Below are 17,908 nucleotides of genomic sequence, written 5' to 3'. Positions count from 1 at the left end.
ACCTGGCACATCCCCTGTGCACACCTATGATAAAAAGAGAAGTGTGTACTCTGGTCTAAACACATGATCATGCAGCCCTGTCTCGGCTGGAAATTCCGGTAGCCATAACGCCACCAATAAACTCCCATAGCTCATTTGTTGCTGTCGCTCCTCCTTCCCTGAAGAAGTTGCTTACTGACACAGGGGAGCTGGAAATGGAGATTGGCACTCCAGAGGACAATTCCTTATCAGTGGAGTGGCGTCTAACAGTGCCGGCTGCGGAAGCGGTAAGTCTTATATTTCCTTTTTAGGGAATTTAAAGGCTATGTTCCCTAAAAATGATCTCAGGTATGTGTCTGTGTTCATTTTGTGTAGGGTAAATCTAGCCGGTTCATTTTTTTATTCTTCTTCAGTTCCTCCCAAATACCTGGTGATCCTGCCAGTTACCCTTCTTTTTTCCCATTCTGACTGTACCAAGCACGGAAGTAGATCAAAGCCACTCAAGTGAAGATTCCCTGAAAATAAGCCCTACCCCTAAAATAAGACCTAGCATGATTTTCAGGGATGGCTGCAAAATAAGCCCTACCCCAAAAATAAGCCCTAGTAAAACCCTTGATCTCAGCCCCTCCCTCTGCAGTATTCAGAGAGGGAGAGTAGAGCTCCAGAGGGTTACGTGAGCGCCCAGCGGCACTGTAAATAAGGTATTTTCCACAATAAAGTTACAAAAGGAGACACACTGCACATTATATAATCTTTTTTACAAAATCGATTACATAATTTTACAATGACTTTATCCAAGGTTTATTTTTGGGATTACAGAATGTCATAATGCTGATTTCTGAGCTGACAGGGGGAGAGAACTTTTTTTTTTTTTTACACTTTATTGTTTTATTCTAGGCCTTTTAGAACATAGAGAGGGCTAAATGACACAGCACAAGCACTGTGCTGTCTATAATGCTTTAAATGATCAGGATATTTATTTAAGGGTTACAATCATTTGAAGATAGTCATTCATTGTACATACCGTAAATAAGACATCCCCTGAAAATAAGCTCTAGTGTGGTTTTTGAAGCCAAAATTAATATAAGACCCGGTCTTATTTTTGGGGAAACACCGTACTTGTCGGGTGCGCGTCAGATCCGTAATCTTTAAACAGCTCCATACAAACAAAGGCAAAGACCGCACTCCGATGTAAGAAGAAACATGGATTTATTTACCACTTGTAGATCTATACAAGACTTGAAACATCATGGACAAGAACCAAAGGTTGACGCGTTTCACAAAATTACATTCGCTTACTCATAACAAGGTAATTTCATGAAACACGTCAACCTTTGGTTCTTGTCCATGATGTTTCAAGTCTTGTATGGATCTACAAGTGGTAAATAAATCCCGGTGTCTTCAGTTTGTGCCTCTGTGTCTCTACAGACATACAGGATGCTGTGCGTCCGCATCTGTGCCTATGTCTCCTGTAGTGAGTTTATCAGCCATGCCTCAACAAGGTCACTTTAACCCAACCATTATAATTGCATATTTGACATGATTAGACATTGTCCTTAGTCTTAACTAGGAAATCCAAGACGCATCAGATAGTGTTGTCGCCTACTGTAGATGCTGAAATGGCAAGTAAAGATGTATCTTGAATGAGCTTCTGCCTTTTGTCAGCTGATCAGTATGGGTAACAGCACATCATAGCTTCATGTGTGGTGTTATGGAATCAAACACTGCAACTAATGTAACCTGTAAGAGCAAGTTCATGTGAGCTAATATTATTTTTTTCTTTTATCTTACATCTCAAATTCCCTCAAGAATCTTTTCCGGGAAGAAGAAACAGAAAAATGAAATGTGAGCGTACATGGGCCCAGTTTATACACAAACACGCATCTTGTTCCAAGTGTACTGGAAGGAGGACAGATGTGGCTAAGAAATACATTGTAACAATGACAAATGCTAGTAGGGTGTAGTCGGTTTATTGGTGAGAAAAATGTCCTAAACATCCATAAATCTTGCGCTTACAAACACCACACGCATTTTAATAGTCGCTTATTTGCCAAAATACACAACGGAGCAGGTACAAAAGCCGAATCTCATTCTGTCATTGTTTGGCTGTTGTTTGTGTTACTCTTTATAAATCAAACAAACTAATATTTTTGGCTTGTAGGTCATTTTTTTTTCTTATGGCCTGAAATTCTTTCAAATGAAGCTTATTAAAAACAGTACTACTCAAGAACAATACTAAAAAGGACTACCCAAAAACAGCCTCAATCTCTAGACCAGCCTTAACTGCAGGGGAACTCTTGAAATAATTTTCAGGTCTCATAGAACACTTGCTAAAATCAATTTATTGGGAAGAATGTCCCATATGCCATTGGTAAGGATGTCTCTATTACCGTGGTGGTTGGAATGCTACCCTTACAGAGGAGGAAGACCATTGGTGCAATTCCACTGGCCCCTGAACTATGTAGGTCATAGAAGGTCTGCAGACACAGTTTAAAGAACCCCTAGCAACCTCTGGATGGAACCCTGCAGGGGAGGACTGGGCCAGGGGGGCAATTGCCCCCTGGGCCGCTCTGGTGTCCTGTAAAAAGGCTGCACTGCTTCTGCCACAGACATGCCTAAAGGATGTCTGGTAGAGAGAAGAGAAAAGTCCCCCTACTGAGTGCGGGTTGAAGACAAGGACAGAGTGCAGGCCTCCCTCCCCAGCATGGATGGTGTAAACTGTGTCTAAGCAGAGGCCGGTTCCATGCCCCACTGGAAACTCTCCTCCACTGGCTAGCCCTAACCGAGCTGTTCTAGCTCCCCCCAACCACCCTCTGCTGGCCAGGTTGGGAACCCAGATTCAGCACATTAGCAGAGAGTACCTGGAGCAGGGCTTTAGCCTGGAATGGGGGTCAGGAGGGAGACGGAAAGGGGGAGAGTGGGAGAGGGCCGAGTTACTGCACCATGGGCCTCTGCTTTGTACTTGCCCCCTGGGACGAAAGTTGCTAGTCTGCCCCCGGAACCCTGGTTGAGAATTGCTGCTCTAGACTTTACAGAGAATGTCATAAGAAAAACCCTAATGAGTTATGGTTGTTTTGGGAAAATACTTAGCTGATCAGAGAGGTCAGGAGAAAATGGCTAGACCTTGACTAGGGTAGCTCAGAGGTACCAAATGACTACCACATAACTCCTTATACGCTCCACCCCCTCTTTTACTCCATTAAGACACAAGACACAAGGTGGAGTTAAATGGCCTTCTGGCCTTTTAGTAAACAGCATAAATAATAAATAACAATAAAATAGCAGTAACATAAACCAAAGCTAGATGTCCCCAGTTGCAGAACACTGACTCTGGGACATTACCGCTTGTCCCACAGACCTTACAGGTCTGATACTACCTGGTCCCTCTCATTGGACCACACCCAACCAGAGGACACCATACCAACCATGATTCCCCACTTGTATCACACCAACAGATTTTTAACCCCATTCAAGGGGTCCCAACAGCCATCTCCTTACCTACCTCTACAACCGCTTACCCTATCTCTGGGAGGGAGGACAGGATGTTAATCAGATGGCTCCCCACTCCGACTGTTACTGTACCATGAGTGTACAAAGAGCAAATGACTCCTGCGCTTGAGGGGTGGCCTTGCGGCTGGTATCCTGAAAATGTGATTCAGGTCGAATTGTAGTAAATTCAGGCTGTGCTGCCACTCTCAACGGGTCATGGTAACCCAAAGCAGATACTAGAAAAGAGAAATGGACAGAGGGCGCACCAGCCTAGTGCATTATCTTTAAAACAATTTATTGTAATAGACATGTATGCACACACAAAGATGAAGGGGGAGTGTTTTTTTGGAGGTCTACATCCTTCCACGGCTCGCGTCAGCTGAGGATACCCAGTAGAGACCCCTGGTGGTCCCTCATTGCTTATTGCCCGTGTTTCATAATTTTTTTTATGAGTATAATGTGTATACATGTCTATTACAATAAATTGTTTTAAAGATAATGCGCTAGGCTGGTGCGCCCTCTGTCCATTTCTCTTTTCTAGTTTCTGCTACTGTACCACCTCTTCGTACAGTCTTTTCTTCTATGCTCCTCCCCATCACCCCGTCTATTCAACCAATCACGTAAGTAAGACTCCCACCTCTCTCTTTTGTACATGAACTCTCTGCTGTCTGGTTCCCCTTATACCCTTTCATGCCAACCTTACGCTTCATTCATTCCTCCTAGCTCCGGGCCTTCGTGTTTAGTGGTTCAATTCAGCAGTTGTGTGATGCTATCAATCCAGTACGGTCCAGAATCCATAAGTAACCTTTTCCATATCTTGTTGAAGCTGAACAAAAAAGACACAAATTAATGCTGTCATCATTATTACATCATTAATGTATATTGTATATGCAAATGCAGTGTAAGTATCTGAAGTTGACCTGGTATCAGCCTTTCACAGTGCCTGTACAGGAGTAAACTGTGAGAGAAAGAAACAGCAAAAGGAGCAAATTAGTTCTTGTGCTGAAAAGGAGCTGGGGGGGGGGGGGGGAGACAGGATGACCTGGGCTCAGAGGAAGTGGAATTATGCTGGCCATTAGACCTAAATAGCTAGCTGCTGAAAAAAAGTTCAGTAAGGAAAATCTCTGGACTGAAGGTGAATTTTGGGAATATTGCGTCAAAATCTGTTTTGGTATTTTATATTTTTTTGAGCTATTCATTTTATATCTGTTTTATTTGGTTTATTTGCTTGCTCTTTAATATTTCCGTTATGGCATTAAATATAGAGATCTGTAGATTGGGCACTAGTGGGAGCTCTTGGTGGCTTAATGAAATCTAACTGCCTGTTCTTAAAGTGTATCCAAACCAAAAAACAAAAATGTAATATATTACAGTTTACCAATTTTTAGATGTGGCGGATGCATTAGCGTTCTTTATTCATTTTTTTCCCTTTTACTTTCACCTGGTGAACTTGCTAGTAATACATTTTCTGTCTGAGGGTGACAACACTCACAACACTCTACTGCATCTGCAGAAGAACACTATTTTCACCCTACGTCAGGAAGTGTTAGGATTACAGAATACCTGTTCCTCTCTTCATTTTCATACCACTGAAGAGGGAGGTGTTATGTAAAAACTGATTTCGATAATATATTTAGCAGACAAAGAGGGAGCAAATAAGGTAGATTCATTGTTAGGGTTTACGCACAGTACGTCATTCATGTCACAGCATGAAATTCATCTACCCAACGCTACATTGTAATGTATATATATATATTTTTTAATGTATGTCACATGATTATATATATATATATATATATATATCTATATTTATATATATATATATAAGCAAAAATAAAAGGCAGTACTGGTATAAGTGTTTCCTGCATGATATGTTGGCCTATTTGAAATGTCAGTACGTTTTACTAAAGAGGACTTTCTCATTGTCCTTTGGCATTTTGGCACTTTAGAGATATTGATGACCTTTCACAGGACAGCAAAAAGGATGTGATGGAGGTGGAGGGCAGGAGATGGATGTCTGTGGGCAGGAAAGAGTGCGCTCAGCCTTTGTCAAGAGTCTTTGACAAAGCGGATTTATTGCTTTTACCTTCCGTTACATTTGAATGGACAAGAGTTCTGTATGTCTATGTGTACACAGCTATGGGATTTACTACCCTGAATAAATGTGTTTAACTTTCACTAACCAACAGTGAGAACTGATGTGTGTTTCTTATAGTGATGTACATTTTGCACCTACAGAATAATATATATATATATATATATATATATATATATATATATATATATATATATATATATATATATATATATTTATATATATGTGTGTGTGTAAGTTATTGTATATCATATTATATATATAAAATATATCTAACTGGCTCACAGTGTCCACTCTAATTCATCCCAAAGGGGGTTCTATCAGGTTGAGGTCAGGACTCTGCGCAGGCCAGTCAAGTTCCTCCACCCTGAACTCGCTCATCCACGTCTTTATGGACTTTGCTTTGTACACTGGTGTGCAGTCATGTTGGAACAGAAAGGGGCCAACCCGAAACTGTTCCCACAAAGTTGGAACAGTCTTTATGGACCTTGCTTTGTGCACTGGTGCGCAGTAATGTTGGAACAGGAAGGGGCCATCCCCAAACTGTTCCCACAAAGTTGGGAGCATGAAATTGTTCAAAATGTCTTGGTATGCTGACGCCTTAAGAGTTCCCTGCACTGAAACTAAGGGGCCAAGCACCAACCCCTGAAAATCAACCCCACACCATAATCCCCCCTCCACCAAATGATTTGGACCAGTGCACAAAGCAAGGTCCATAAACACATAGATGTGCGAGTTTGGGGTGGAGGAACTTGATTGGCCGGCACAAGTCCTGACCTCAACCTGAACACCTTTAGATGAAATAAGCGACGACTGCGAGCCAGGCCTTATTGTTCAACATCAGTGCATGACCACACAAATGCACTTCTGGAAGAATGATCAAACATTCCCATAGACACACTCCTAAACCTTGCCAGCCTTCCCAGATGAGTCGAAGCTGTTATAGCGGCAAAGGTGGGCAATTCAATACTGAACCCTACGGACTAAGACTGGGATGCCATTAAAATTCATGTGCGTGTAAAGACAGGCGCCCCAATACTTTTGAAAGTATAATGTATGTATACATATTATTATTATTATTATACAGGATTTATATAGCGCCAACAGTTTGCGCAGCGCTTTACAATATGAGGGAAGACAATACAGTTACAATACAGTTCAAAACAGGAGGAAGTAGAGGGCCCTGCTCATTATAGCTTACAATATATATATATACATATATACATCTGTTTTTGGCAACTTGGGATTTTGCCCTTTTCTCTCTTCATACAGGGTTTCTATATGTTTATTGTCAATTGCCACTCCATCTCTGGATATTATAATACCTTCAAGCAATGTGTATGTGTCTACTGTTATCTATTGTCTGGCTCATCTGTTACTGAGAGACATTAAAAAAACACAGCAGAGGATCTTAGGGCCCTTTCAGATCAATCCAATGCAATGTGTTGCAGTACTGTGCACTTAAAGTGTGCAAGATCACACATGACCAATGTAGAATAGATGTCACCCCCAAACTCTTAGGCTGCTTAAAGCCAAAGGCTCCACCCCCATGCCATAAACCTTTCCCTTTACCTAAATAATTGAGACCACACCGTGCTTGGAGTTAATTGGCCACAGCAGCCATTTTATTAACCCTTTTACCTTAAAATTAACATAAGGAGAAAAAACATTCCTTACAAACATAAAACAATCAGTCATTAGGCCTGTTGGTCTTTGAGGCTCCTCCAAATAATTCCAAATCCTGCACTGCGGGACCTGTGCCCTGATAGGCCTCCAGCCGCGTCACCGGCTCGGAGACAAACCACTCCCCGCAGTGCCACCATTTTGAATTCCATTTAAACTGACATTAAATGGAATGCACCATAGGGACCCATACCAACGATGAGTCCCAACCATACCCTTATCCTAAACTGTTCACCTCCCCCGCCAGCAAAGACCAACAAAACGCCCAGCTGCCATGACAATATAAAATTCCCCCAGAAAGGACAGAAAGCACAAAAGACATGAATCAAAATCAACCATAACAGTCCCAGAAATTAGGGAGGGCGGGTGGGAAGCTTCTTCTTCCTTCGTCCGTTGAACTTCCACTGACCTCCAATCTGAGGGGCCACCCCTCCTAACTGTACCTCAACCCCTCCCAAACCTGATACACCAATCCCTGAATACCCCCCAACTCAAAACAATTTAATTTAACTCACACCTGCCCTGTCTCCCCTCTTCACATGGTCATGTCTGCCCTGCGCTATTTTTTTTTTTTTTTTTTCTTTCGCTTCGGGCCTTGCTTTACAGCAACACACTATGCTTGTTGTTGCATTGATATACAGTAAAGTTTAAATGGCAACCCAAAACACTAAGGTAATGCACCTCAGTTGAACATTTGCTGCAGTGTACAAGAAAAAGCTCGGTAAATTCACCATACCATATTTTGCGGTGCTCTGCGTTGGGAAAAAATTGTGCATGTCCAATTTTCCATTTTGTCGTGCTGCCAGCTAATTTAAACAAATTGCTTGTCTTAATGAAGCATGCATAAATGTTAAAGTCCATCATAATGTGCGGTAATTCTTTTTATAAAGTTACAAAAAGGAGACACACTGGTTATTATAAAATCTTTTTACAAAACGGATTAAGTATTTTTGCAATGGCTTTAACTAAGGTTTATTTTTGGGATTAAAGATATCATAATGATGACTCCTGAGCTGACAGGGGGAGAGGGGGAGAAAAGACAGGGGACACAGATAAGACATCCCCTAAAAATAAAGCCCTAGTGGGGTTTTTGCAGCCAAAATTAGTATAAGACTCAGTCTTATTTTGGGAGAAACACGGTAGTAGCTAAATAAATAATGGAAAGTAAATATGGAATTATAGAAGTAAGGGGAAGAACATGTGGGGGTACCCAGCAACCCAGCTTATGCAGCACTCAGAGAACCACAATTCCCAGCACATCTGATCAGCCATTGGCTGGTAGTTACTATAGATCCCCAGCAGCTGTAGCTGCGACTCGTCCAGCCTCTCTGCAAAGCTTCACAGGATGCTCTATTGTAAACTGAATGCAGATCTGGCATTCAACATCCTAGTATAACCAATGACTGGACAGCTTAGACAAACGTAATCAGGACAAAACTCTTTGCCTTTTCTGGTATCACTTCCACTTCATCCACACAGTGGAAGAAACAGACATTTGCTTTGATGTGCTGTGCATTATGTGACTGCGCCTGCAATCCAACCACTGGATTAAATCACCAAACTGGACATCTAGAATACAGTGAGTACATGCTAAAAACTGCTTTCTTATTGCCATGCTTGAATGAGCAGATCTTTTGTGAATATTTAGTAGTTAATAGTGTATCCAAAGCCAATTTTTTTTTTTTACTTTTAATTATAGCGGTAGGGGCAAGGGGGCACAGTGGCTCAGTGGTTACCCCCAGCGCATTTCAGCTTGCTGGTTCCAATCTAAGCAAGGACACTATCTACATGGAGTTTGCATGTACTCCCTGTGTTTATGTGAATTCCCTTTAAGTACCTCAACTTCCTCCCACGGTCCATAGACATGCTGGTAGAACAGTCTAAACTTTCCATAGTACGTGTGCACAGACTGGCTCTTTACATGCGTTATCACAATCTGAATGCCAGTCCTAAGCTAAGCAATGGAGGTTGAAGAAACCCTGAAAATCTAACTTTTACTAAGAAAATGCAATAAGAAAGGCTTTCAGGCATGTCAGGAAAAATCCCCAGAGAGCTGTATCATAGAATCGCTAAGACTGGGATACAACTGAGAATATGTATTGTGTACATACAGATAGAGACAAGAACCCCCCCCCCCCCCTTCTCTATTTTTTTCTGGTAACCACTGGACTGAAAGTTGGGAAAATTCAAAATTTAGGGTTTTCTCCAGAAAAGGAAAAGAAGGAAAGTTGTCACGTGGTGTCACTTGTTCTGGTGACAACTTCTTAAGAGGGAATTTCCCTTTGATTTTAGAGAGATTTCCCCTCCCTTCCTGTTGTGTCTTCAGGATGGGATGCAAATGCCAAAAAAGACAGATGTTTGAACAATTTCCTACTCTGACCAAAATTTAAAAAAAAAAGTGTGTGGACTTGATATATTCTTTAAAGTCTGTGTAAATCCTAACAATATATTTCTCATATTTGCAAACCTTGATCTTGCTGAAAGTGTTTTGCTATATCTGTGCAAAAAAAAATAAAAAATACCTGCCCTGTGCCGATTTCATGTGTTATGTCAAGAGTAATTAGCCCTCTGGGTTCTCAGCTTGGGACTATAAAATGATTAACCCAGGGTTCTTCAAACTATGGCCCTCCAGTTGCTCAGGAACTACAATTCCCATCATGCCTAGTCATGTCTGTAAATGTTGGAGTTTTACAATGCCTCATGGGATGTGTGTGTAGCGGGGTTAAACATGCCTAAAGACACTGTTTGATATGTGGGAAGGAACTAGGCTCCCTCTAGTGGTAGCTGCATGGAATTTCCCGGGCTGTGACTTCCTTTTCACAAGATGAAGAAACTACATCTCCCAGGCTGCTTTGCAAGATCCAGGAACTAGGCTCCCTCTAGTGGTAGCTGCATGGAATTTCCCGGGCTGTGACTTCCTTTTCACAAGATGAAGAAACTACATCTCCCAGGCTGCTTTGCAAGATCCAGGGTGCACGGCTGCACCGCACGGCACTATGGGGGAGGTTATTTAAAGGAAGAGAGAAGCGCGCGAAGGGGGGGCCTTTCTGCGCTGGACTCTGAGGAACCAGCGAGCGAGAGTGAAGGACTGACACTGGATATTGGGCCAGAGCCTTTTAGCCTGGAGGGACGACGTGGAACCGTCCCATCTCAAGCACGAGGCACATTCCTGGAGGTCATACTGCTGTTTGCCGAGACCGGAAGTCATCCGCCAGAAGGACCCCGCGCGGCTGGCATATAGCCAAAGGACTGAGACCGCAGTGGAAGCGCGCGAAGGAGAAACTTCTGTTGGTGAGAGGGCACATGCCCAATAACTGACTTTATCTGCTGAAGAGACAGTTTTATCTACAGATAGCGGTAGCGCAGCAGGAGGTGATAAAACCCCGGGGTTTATCACCATACTCTCTCAGGAGACTCATAGACAAACAATAAGGTCTGTAAAGGAGTCGCCAGAGGCTTATCTCTCTCGCAGAAGTTATTGCTCAGTTACGCAGACACCCTGCGGTGACAACTAACAGCTCGTTGTTTTTTCTCTCTTGATCTTTATTCCTAATCTGGATTACAAATGAGCTCTATTCAATAACCTTGCTAGCGAAGATCAACAAGAAAGAAGAGAACTCTGGGGGAGGGACTCAGATAGGCCCACCTACCTGGTACTGTGTCTAGCCTTAATGCAGGAGGAGTGTGGGGGTATTCTTTTACCTTTTTAAAGCTGTTTTAAATAACCTTTTATGGACTTGTATTGTATTGTATTGTATCTCCCCTATTCAATTTGATACATAGTAAACTAAGTTTGGTTAATTACAATCTTGTGCGTTGTTCCATTGTGTCACCCAGAAGGACTACTATTCAAGAAGGTAACAAGGTATTGTTGCATAGTGAAGTATTGTATTCCAACCTGTGTATCTATTTGATAGTCCAGTCCTATTCTGGGTCAGTTGTGCCTGAGGAGGGATCGAGCCAATTTGATTGGGTTGTTAGGCAGGGTGTAGACCCAATAATATAATCAGCAGCTCCTGCGGGGGTGGTGCTACACGTGGGGGCTCGTCCGGGATTTCTACAGTCCTGCAATACAACCCTCTCAGCCATAGAATCCCCTCCCACGCAGAAATGGATCCTGTCGCTGCTGCTGAGTGGTGCAAGGAAGAGAATGTCATAGTGGAAAATGGCCTGGTGGTTGAAATCAAGGGAGAAGCCTGGACTGAAGAAAAGCTCCTCCCTGTTTTGAGGGCACTATCCACAGACAGGAAATTTTGGGTGATTGACATGAAAACTGACACCACTGTCCCACACACGTATGCATTGTGTGAGTGGAGGAAGGGGGTCCCTGATTATTTCAACGGAAACAGTGTAAAAACTACTGACCAAACAGAACTTTTCCTGATACATCCAGGAGTTCCTATTGCGGGTCCCTCATCCACCACCCCTGGGGTATCCAGCCAAGAAAAAGGTGTCCAAGAAGGGCATCCTGAGTCATCACCTTTGTCGACTTTTAGCTCAGACCTGTGTGCTGTTCTTGGGGAGATTGTGGCAAAATGTAGTATGGACTCCTCGAGCTATTTGATGACTGGATATAGGAAGCTCCGGACATTCTCTGGGAAACAGCCTGTGCCTTCAGCAGAAGATGGGTTCGAAGAGTGGTTAGATACCGCCACTCAGGCTTTGGAGGAATGGGAGGTACCAGAACAGCACAAGAAGCAGAGAATCACAGAGAGTTTAAGGGGACCTGCATTAGAGGCTGTACGTAATCTAAAGCTTAGCAAGAAGAACTGCACTGCACAGGATTATTTGGACATTCTGCAAGATGTGTTTGGTCGGACGGAGAACGCGGCTGAACTTCTCTACCAGTTGGACCACTGTTATCAAGAAGAGGGGGAGAAGTTGTCCGAATTCATTAAACGTCTGGATAGGATTATCCACCAGATTCTGTTAAAGAAAGGAATAGACCACCGGAAAATAGATGAGACTCGTGCACGACAGGTTCTGAAAGGGGCTCAACCTTTAGATCCCATTGCCATACTGTTACGAACTCGTCGAGATGGCGGCATTCTAGAATACCCCGATCTGATTCGAATGGTCAGAGAGGAAGAGGTTATGTTGGACAACAAGAAGAAAAGTCGGCAGTTTGACTCAACTGCCCGGGTTGGAGTGATAAGTGTGGAAGAGGGTGACTCTCAAGTTGAACTCCTAAAGACCCAAGTGTCTCAGTTGATAGAAATGGTGTCCATCCTGACTGGTCAGGTATCCACTCTACCCAAGGGGAGTATATCGGAGAGGCCAGATGAACCTGTTAGTCTCAGCACAGATCCAGAGCCACGGCCTGCAAGATTGTTAACTTGTTTCAACTGCGGGGGAGTTGGGCATGTTAGAAGGGTATGTCCCAGCTCAGGAAATGCTGCCGCGAAACCTCGCGAGCCAGCGGGAAACTTCAGAGGACACCGGTGAAGGAGTCAACCGGGTGTCCGCCAGTCTTAAGGGACTCCAGAAGTGGTGCAGGATCAGGGAAACTGAGTCAGGGGGTCAGACCCAAATATAATACCCCCAGTTCTAGACTCCGGGTTACTGAGGGAAGGAAAGTCAATGCACACCGGGTTCAGCGGGGGCCCAGATCAAGGAAGAAAAAGGAGAAGAGGGCCAGGGTACAGAGAACTGAATCAGACAACCAGGCTACATCAAGAGAATTCCCAACTAACTTGGTCGGGCCCTCCCCAGTGGTCTCGGTTCAGGTGGAAGGAATTTACACAAGAGCCCTCCTTGACACAGGGGCCCAGGTGACTCTTTTGTATAGAGACTTCTATGATAAATATCTTACCCATCTACCTTTGCAGAAGTTGGAAGATCTGGAGATATGGGGTATTGGGACCCAAAGTTTTCCCTATGACGGGTATCTGCCAATCAAGTTGACCTTTGATCCATCAGTGGCTGGTGAAGCGGAAACCTTCGACACCTTAGCGGTGGTCTGTCCTCGTCCACCAGGGGCCAACAAAAGCTCTCTCATCGTAGGAACAAACACTGACCTGGTAAGGCGCCTTCTGATACAACTGGTCCAGGGACAAGATGCTCAGGCGCCAAGGATCCATCCCATGCTACGGCAGGCCTACCAACGATTAGTGTTGGAGCAAGAGACCCCCGCAGAAGGAGTTGGACGACTCTGGAAGCTGGATAGAGCAGAAAAGGTCTTACAGCCAGGAGAGGTGGCCTGTTTTAAGGCTTCTGTTAAACTCACATGGCAACAGCCGGGTCCCTTCATTATCTTTGAATCAGGTCAAAAGGAGAGACAGAGAGGGATAGAAGTGATCCCTGAGGTGATCCCTTTGAAGGTGTTACAGGAAAACCGTGGAAGGGTTTTAGTGAGTGTCAGAAACACCTCTATTACACCAGTGAAGGTACCGGCCAGAGTGCTCCTGGGCCAAGTCAACCCGGCTACCCCAGTTGCCCCCATTGATTTCAAAGAAAAGGAACAGGGTGAAGCGGTTATAGAGGAGCTTTGCTCTGGAAACGCTGCCCTCCCGCCGGAATGGGTGAAGAGGGCCAAGACACAACTTGCTCGATGTAGGGAAATATTCTCTAAGGACGAGTTTGACGTGGGATGTGCCAGGAGCGCCACTCATAAGATCCGCCTGAGTGAGGACAAGCCTTTCAGGGAGAGAGTCCGGCGAGTCCCCTTAGGTGACTTAGAAGATCTACGTCAACAGCTGGCAGAGCTCAAAAAGATCGGGATTATCCGAGAATCCAGGAGCCCGTATGCTTCCCCGATAGTGGTAGTCCGGAAGAAAAATGGATCTTTGAGGCTTTGTATCGACTACCGAACGCTGAACAGAAGAACCATCCCAGACCAGTATACCACTCCTCGAATCGAAGATGCCCTACAGAGTCTGTCAGGGGCGAAGTGGTTCAGTGTGATGGACTTAAAGAGTGGGTATTATCAGATCCCCATGCACCCTGAAGATCGGGAGAAAACAGCCTTCATCACCCCTGTGGGGTTCTTTGAGTTCAATCGCATGCCTCAGGGGTTGTCCGGGGCCCCTGCTACCTTCCAAAGGCTGATGGAGAGGACCGTTGGAGATATGAATTTGATAGAGGTACTGGTATACTTGGATGATGTTATCGTGTTTGGCAGAACTTTGGAAGAACATGAGGAGAGGTTGGAAAAGGTCTTGAAGAGGCTACATGAAGAAGGTCTGAAACTTTCTCCTGAGAAGTGCCAATTCTATCAGTCCTCGGTCCATTACCTGGGCCATATCGTGTCTGAAGAAGGGGTGGCCACTGACCCGGACAAGCTGGATGCTGTTGCTTCCTGGCCGAGACCCACAAATGTGACCGAACTCCGGTCATTTTTGGGCTTTTGCTCCTATTACAGGAGGTTTGTGGAGGGGTTCGCCCAGATTGCCCGACCCCTAAATGAGCTCCTGAAGAATGAAGAAGATGATGTCCCTGAGTTGGTAAAGCTGGCGAAGTCCACCATGGGCCCCCGGAAGGCTAAGGAATCCATCCAGGATCAGTGGACCCCGGAATGCGAAGGGGCCTTTGTCCAGCTGAAGGAAACCCTAACCACTGCCCCTGTGTTGGCCTATGCGGACCCCACAAAACCATATGAACTGCATGTTGATGCCAGCCGAGATGGGCTGGGGGGGGTACTTTATCAGGAGCATGAGGGCCATCTGCGACCTGTTGCCTATGTGAGCAGAAGCCTACTGCCTGCTGAAAGGAATTATCCTACTCACAAACTTGAATTCTTGGCCTTGAAGTGGGCAGTGGTTGACAAATTGAAAGACTACCTGTACGGAGCTGAATTCATTGTCAAGACAGATAATAATCCCCTCACCTATCTGTTGACTACGGCCAAGCTGGATGCAACAGGACATCGATGGTTGGCTGCCCTCTCTAGCTTCAATTTTGGCCTGAAGTATCGGCCAGGAATCGGAAATAGGGATGCAGATGCCCTATCCAGAAGGTTGCATGTTCCACAGGAACCTGCGGAAGAATGGACTCATTTGGCTCCAGAAGGGGTGCGTGCCCTATATCAGGGAACTGAATTTCGATCCCGAGGAGGGTCAAGAGCAGAAGAGATTGGGGTTTCGGCTATCGGAGTACCCAAATGCTACTGCCAGGTGACCCAGGTTGAAGGGGAGGGTTTGCCCCGGCTGTCCAAAAGGGACTTGCGGAAGGAGCAGTTGGAAGACCCTTTGGGAAAACTTCTTTTGGAAGCCTTGGAGATCCAGAGCCCTGAGTTGCTTCTAACTGACTCCCCTCAGGGGGCCCGTCTGTTACATAGAGAGTGGACCCGGTTACAGATCAGAGAAGGAGTGGCCTACCGGAGAGGTCCATCTGAAGATCTGGAGGAGAAGTGGCAACTGTTCTTACCAGCTAAATACAGAGAGGGAGTTCTGGCCGCTCTTCATGATAATCATGGCCATCTGGGGCCCGAAAGAACCTTTCAGCTTGTCAGGGACAGGTTCTACTGGCCTTGTATGAGGGCCGAAGTTGAAGGATACTGTCATTCTTGTGTCCGGTGTATACAGAGGAAGACTCTGCCACGTCAAGCAGCCCCAATGGGCCATCTACAAAGTCAGGGACCCATGGAGCTGGTGTGCATTGATTTCCTTTGCTTAGAGCCTGATCTGAGTGGCCAGGGGAATGTCCTTGTGGTAACAGACCATTTTACCAGATATGCTCAAGCATTCCCAACAAGGGATCAGAAGGCCTCAACGGTAGCCAAAGTTCTTGTAGAGAAGTTCTTTGTACATTATGGGTTACCACAACGCCTCCATTCTGATCAGGGAAGGGACTTTGAAAGCAGACTGATCAAGAGACTGTTAGATATGTTAGGCATTCAAAAGACTAGAACCACTCCCTACCATCCACAGGGGGATGCCCAGCCTGAACGATTTAACAGGACTCTTTTGGATATGTTGGGGACTTTGAGCTCAGAGAAGAAACAGCATTGGGGCAAGCACGTAGCTGCCATTGTGCATGCCTACAACAGCACTGTCAGTGATGCTACTGGATATTCCCCTTATCGGCTGATGTTTGGAAGGGAGGCTCGGTTGCCAGTGGATTTGGCCTTTGGCATTTCGCCTGATCATACCTCTTCAGCATCGCATAGAGGATATGTGGACCGACTGCGGAAGAGTCTGAAAGCGGCCTATGACAAGGCTCAGGCCACATCTGATCAACGTGGACTGCGGAATAAAAAAAATTTCGACCTAAAAGTTCGGATCCATGACCTGCAACCAGGGGACAGGGTTTTGTTGAGAAACTTGGGTGTCCCGGGAAAACACAAGTTGGCAGACCGCTGGAAGTCCCAACCTTATGTTATCTGCAAGCAACTGCCAAACCTTCCTGTGTACCAAATTCGGCCTGAAGGAAGTGTGGGTCCATTGAAGGCTTGGCATCGGAACCATTTGCTGCCTCTCTCTGAAGCGGTTCGTATGCCCCCTGTGGAAGACTTGTCAGAGGCCCCTTCGACTTCTCGCCGGTCCAGACCAGTTACCAGATCTCAGACGACGCTCCCAGATGAGGGAGAGGGAAGTTCTCCATCTGAAGATTTGGAAGATGAAGAGGAGGTACCCGACTGGTTGTGGTCATCTCAGTTGCCAGAACCCACACCTGCCTCCCTGTCTTCATCTGACTTGGCTGATAGAGGAGCCCTTCGGGCAGAAGCCCCTGAATTCATACCCTTTCATATGCTTCCAGAAGAAGCAGCTGAGGATGAAGATCCTGAGGAGGAGGTTGCACCCTTCTCTGAAGAAGAACTGACCTCTCTTGAACCATCAGGTTCCTCTGTGTTGGAACATGAGGAGGGGGACATTGAAGAATCCTCAGAAGTGCCTGATCCTAGCACCTCTGAGAGCATGCCTCCACGGGAACAGAGGGAAAGGAGAGTCATTCACCCACCTAAGAGACTGACCTATGATCAATTGGGTGAATGTTCGGAAGAAGCTGTTTTTACCTCCAAAAGATCTCCTGACCAGCCTAGTTCCTCCACTGTAGATTTGGTGGGGGACAACCCTAGCTCACCCCCAGGCACAACTGTACAAGCCACCCAAGTTTTGGGGGGTCTGTGAGAGATCATGAGAACAAAGTATTGAAGTAGAAAACGTTTGCATTTAAGTTTGTACATAAGGATATTGGGTTTGGCCATTATAATAAGCACAGTTTTTGATGTTCACAATTTGGTTTACTTTGTGAGTTAATGTTTGCGCACATTTTGTTGCTCTGACCTCACTATATGTTTTTTTTCTCTTTCTCACCTTTTGATGTTTTTTTTTCAACACAAACTTTAAGATGTAAGTGTTTAAGAAATTGCAAAGGCACATGTGCTTTTTAAAGGAGCACTATATAAAAGCACTAGAAATCAGCACTATATTAACACTGTAGAAATCACTTATTTGTTTATTAATTGCACTTTATCGTTTTACTGTTGCACTGCTATTAGAATACAAAATTGGATGTATTCAGATTGACTTATTTCAGCAAAATGTTAATGTTTTTGTTGTATAATGCCAACCTATGCACTAGGGTACATACTGTTGACCTCTTTGGGGACCAAAGTTTCTCAAGTGGGGGGAGTGTGTAGCGGGGTTAAACATGCCTAAAGACACTGTTTGATATGTGGGAAGGAACTAGGCTCCCTCTAGTGGTAGCTGCATGGAATTTCCC

The 17,908-nt window shown here is 44.9% G+C and overlaps 1 protein-coding gene across 4 annotated transcripts in view; it reads left to right on the top strand.

Moving 5' to 3' along the window:
- Window positions 1–17,908, top strand: part of CALD1 (caldesmon 1) — a 295,859-nt gene that overhangs the window by 130,883 nt on the left and 147,068 nt on the right. The window contains exon 1 of one of the 4 annotated variants that reach the window (XM_082254257.1): window positions 8,712–8,825. The exons of the other annotated variants lie outside the window; for them this stretch is intronic. The gene's annotated coding sequence lies outside the window, so the exon portion shown is untranslated. Of the gene's footprint in view, window positions 1–8,711; window positions 8,826–17,908 lie in introns of those variants that run through there. 4 annotated transcript variants of the gene reach the window in all.

Source organism: Pelophylax lessonae (assembly GCF_965119305.1).
Source record: "Pelophylax lessonae genome assembly, chromosome: 4".
Lineage (NCBI taxonomy): Eukaryota > Metazoa > Chordata > Amphibia > Anura > Ranidae > Pelophylax > Pelophylax lessonae.
This window is presented reverse-complemented; position numbering and strand designations above follow the sequence as displayed.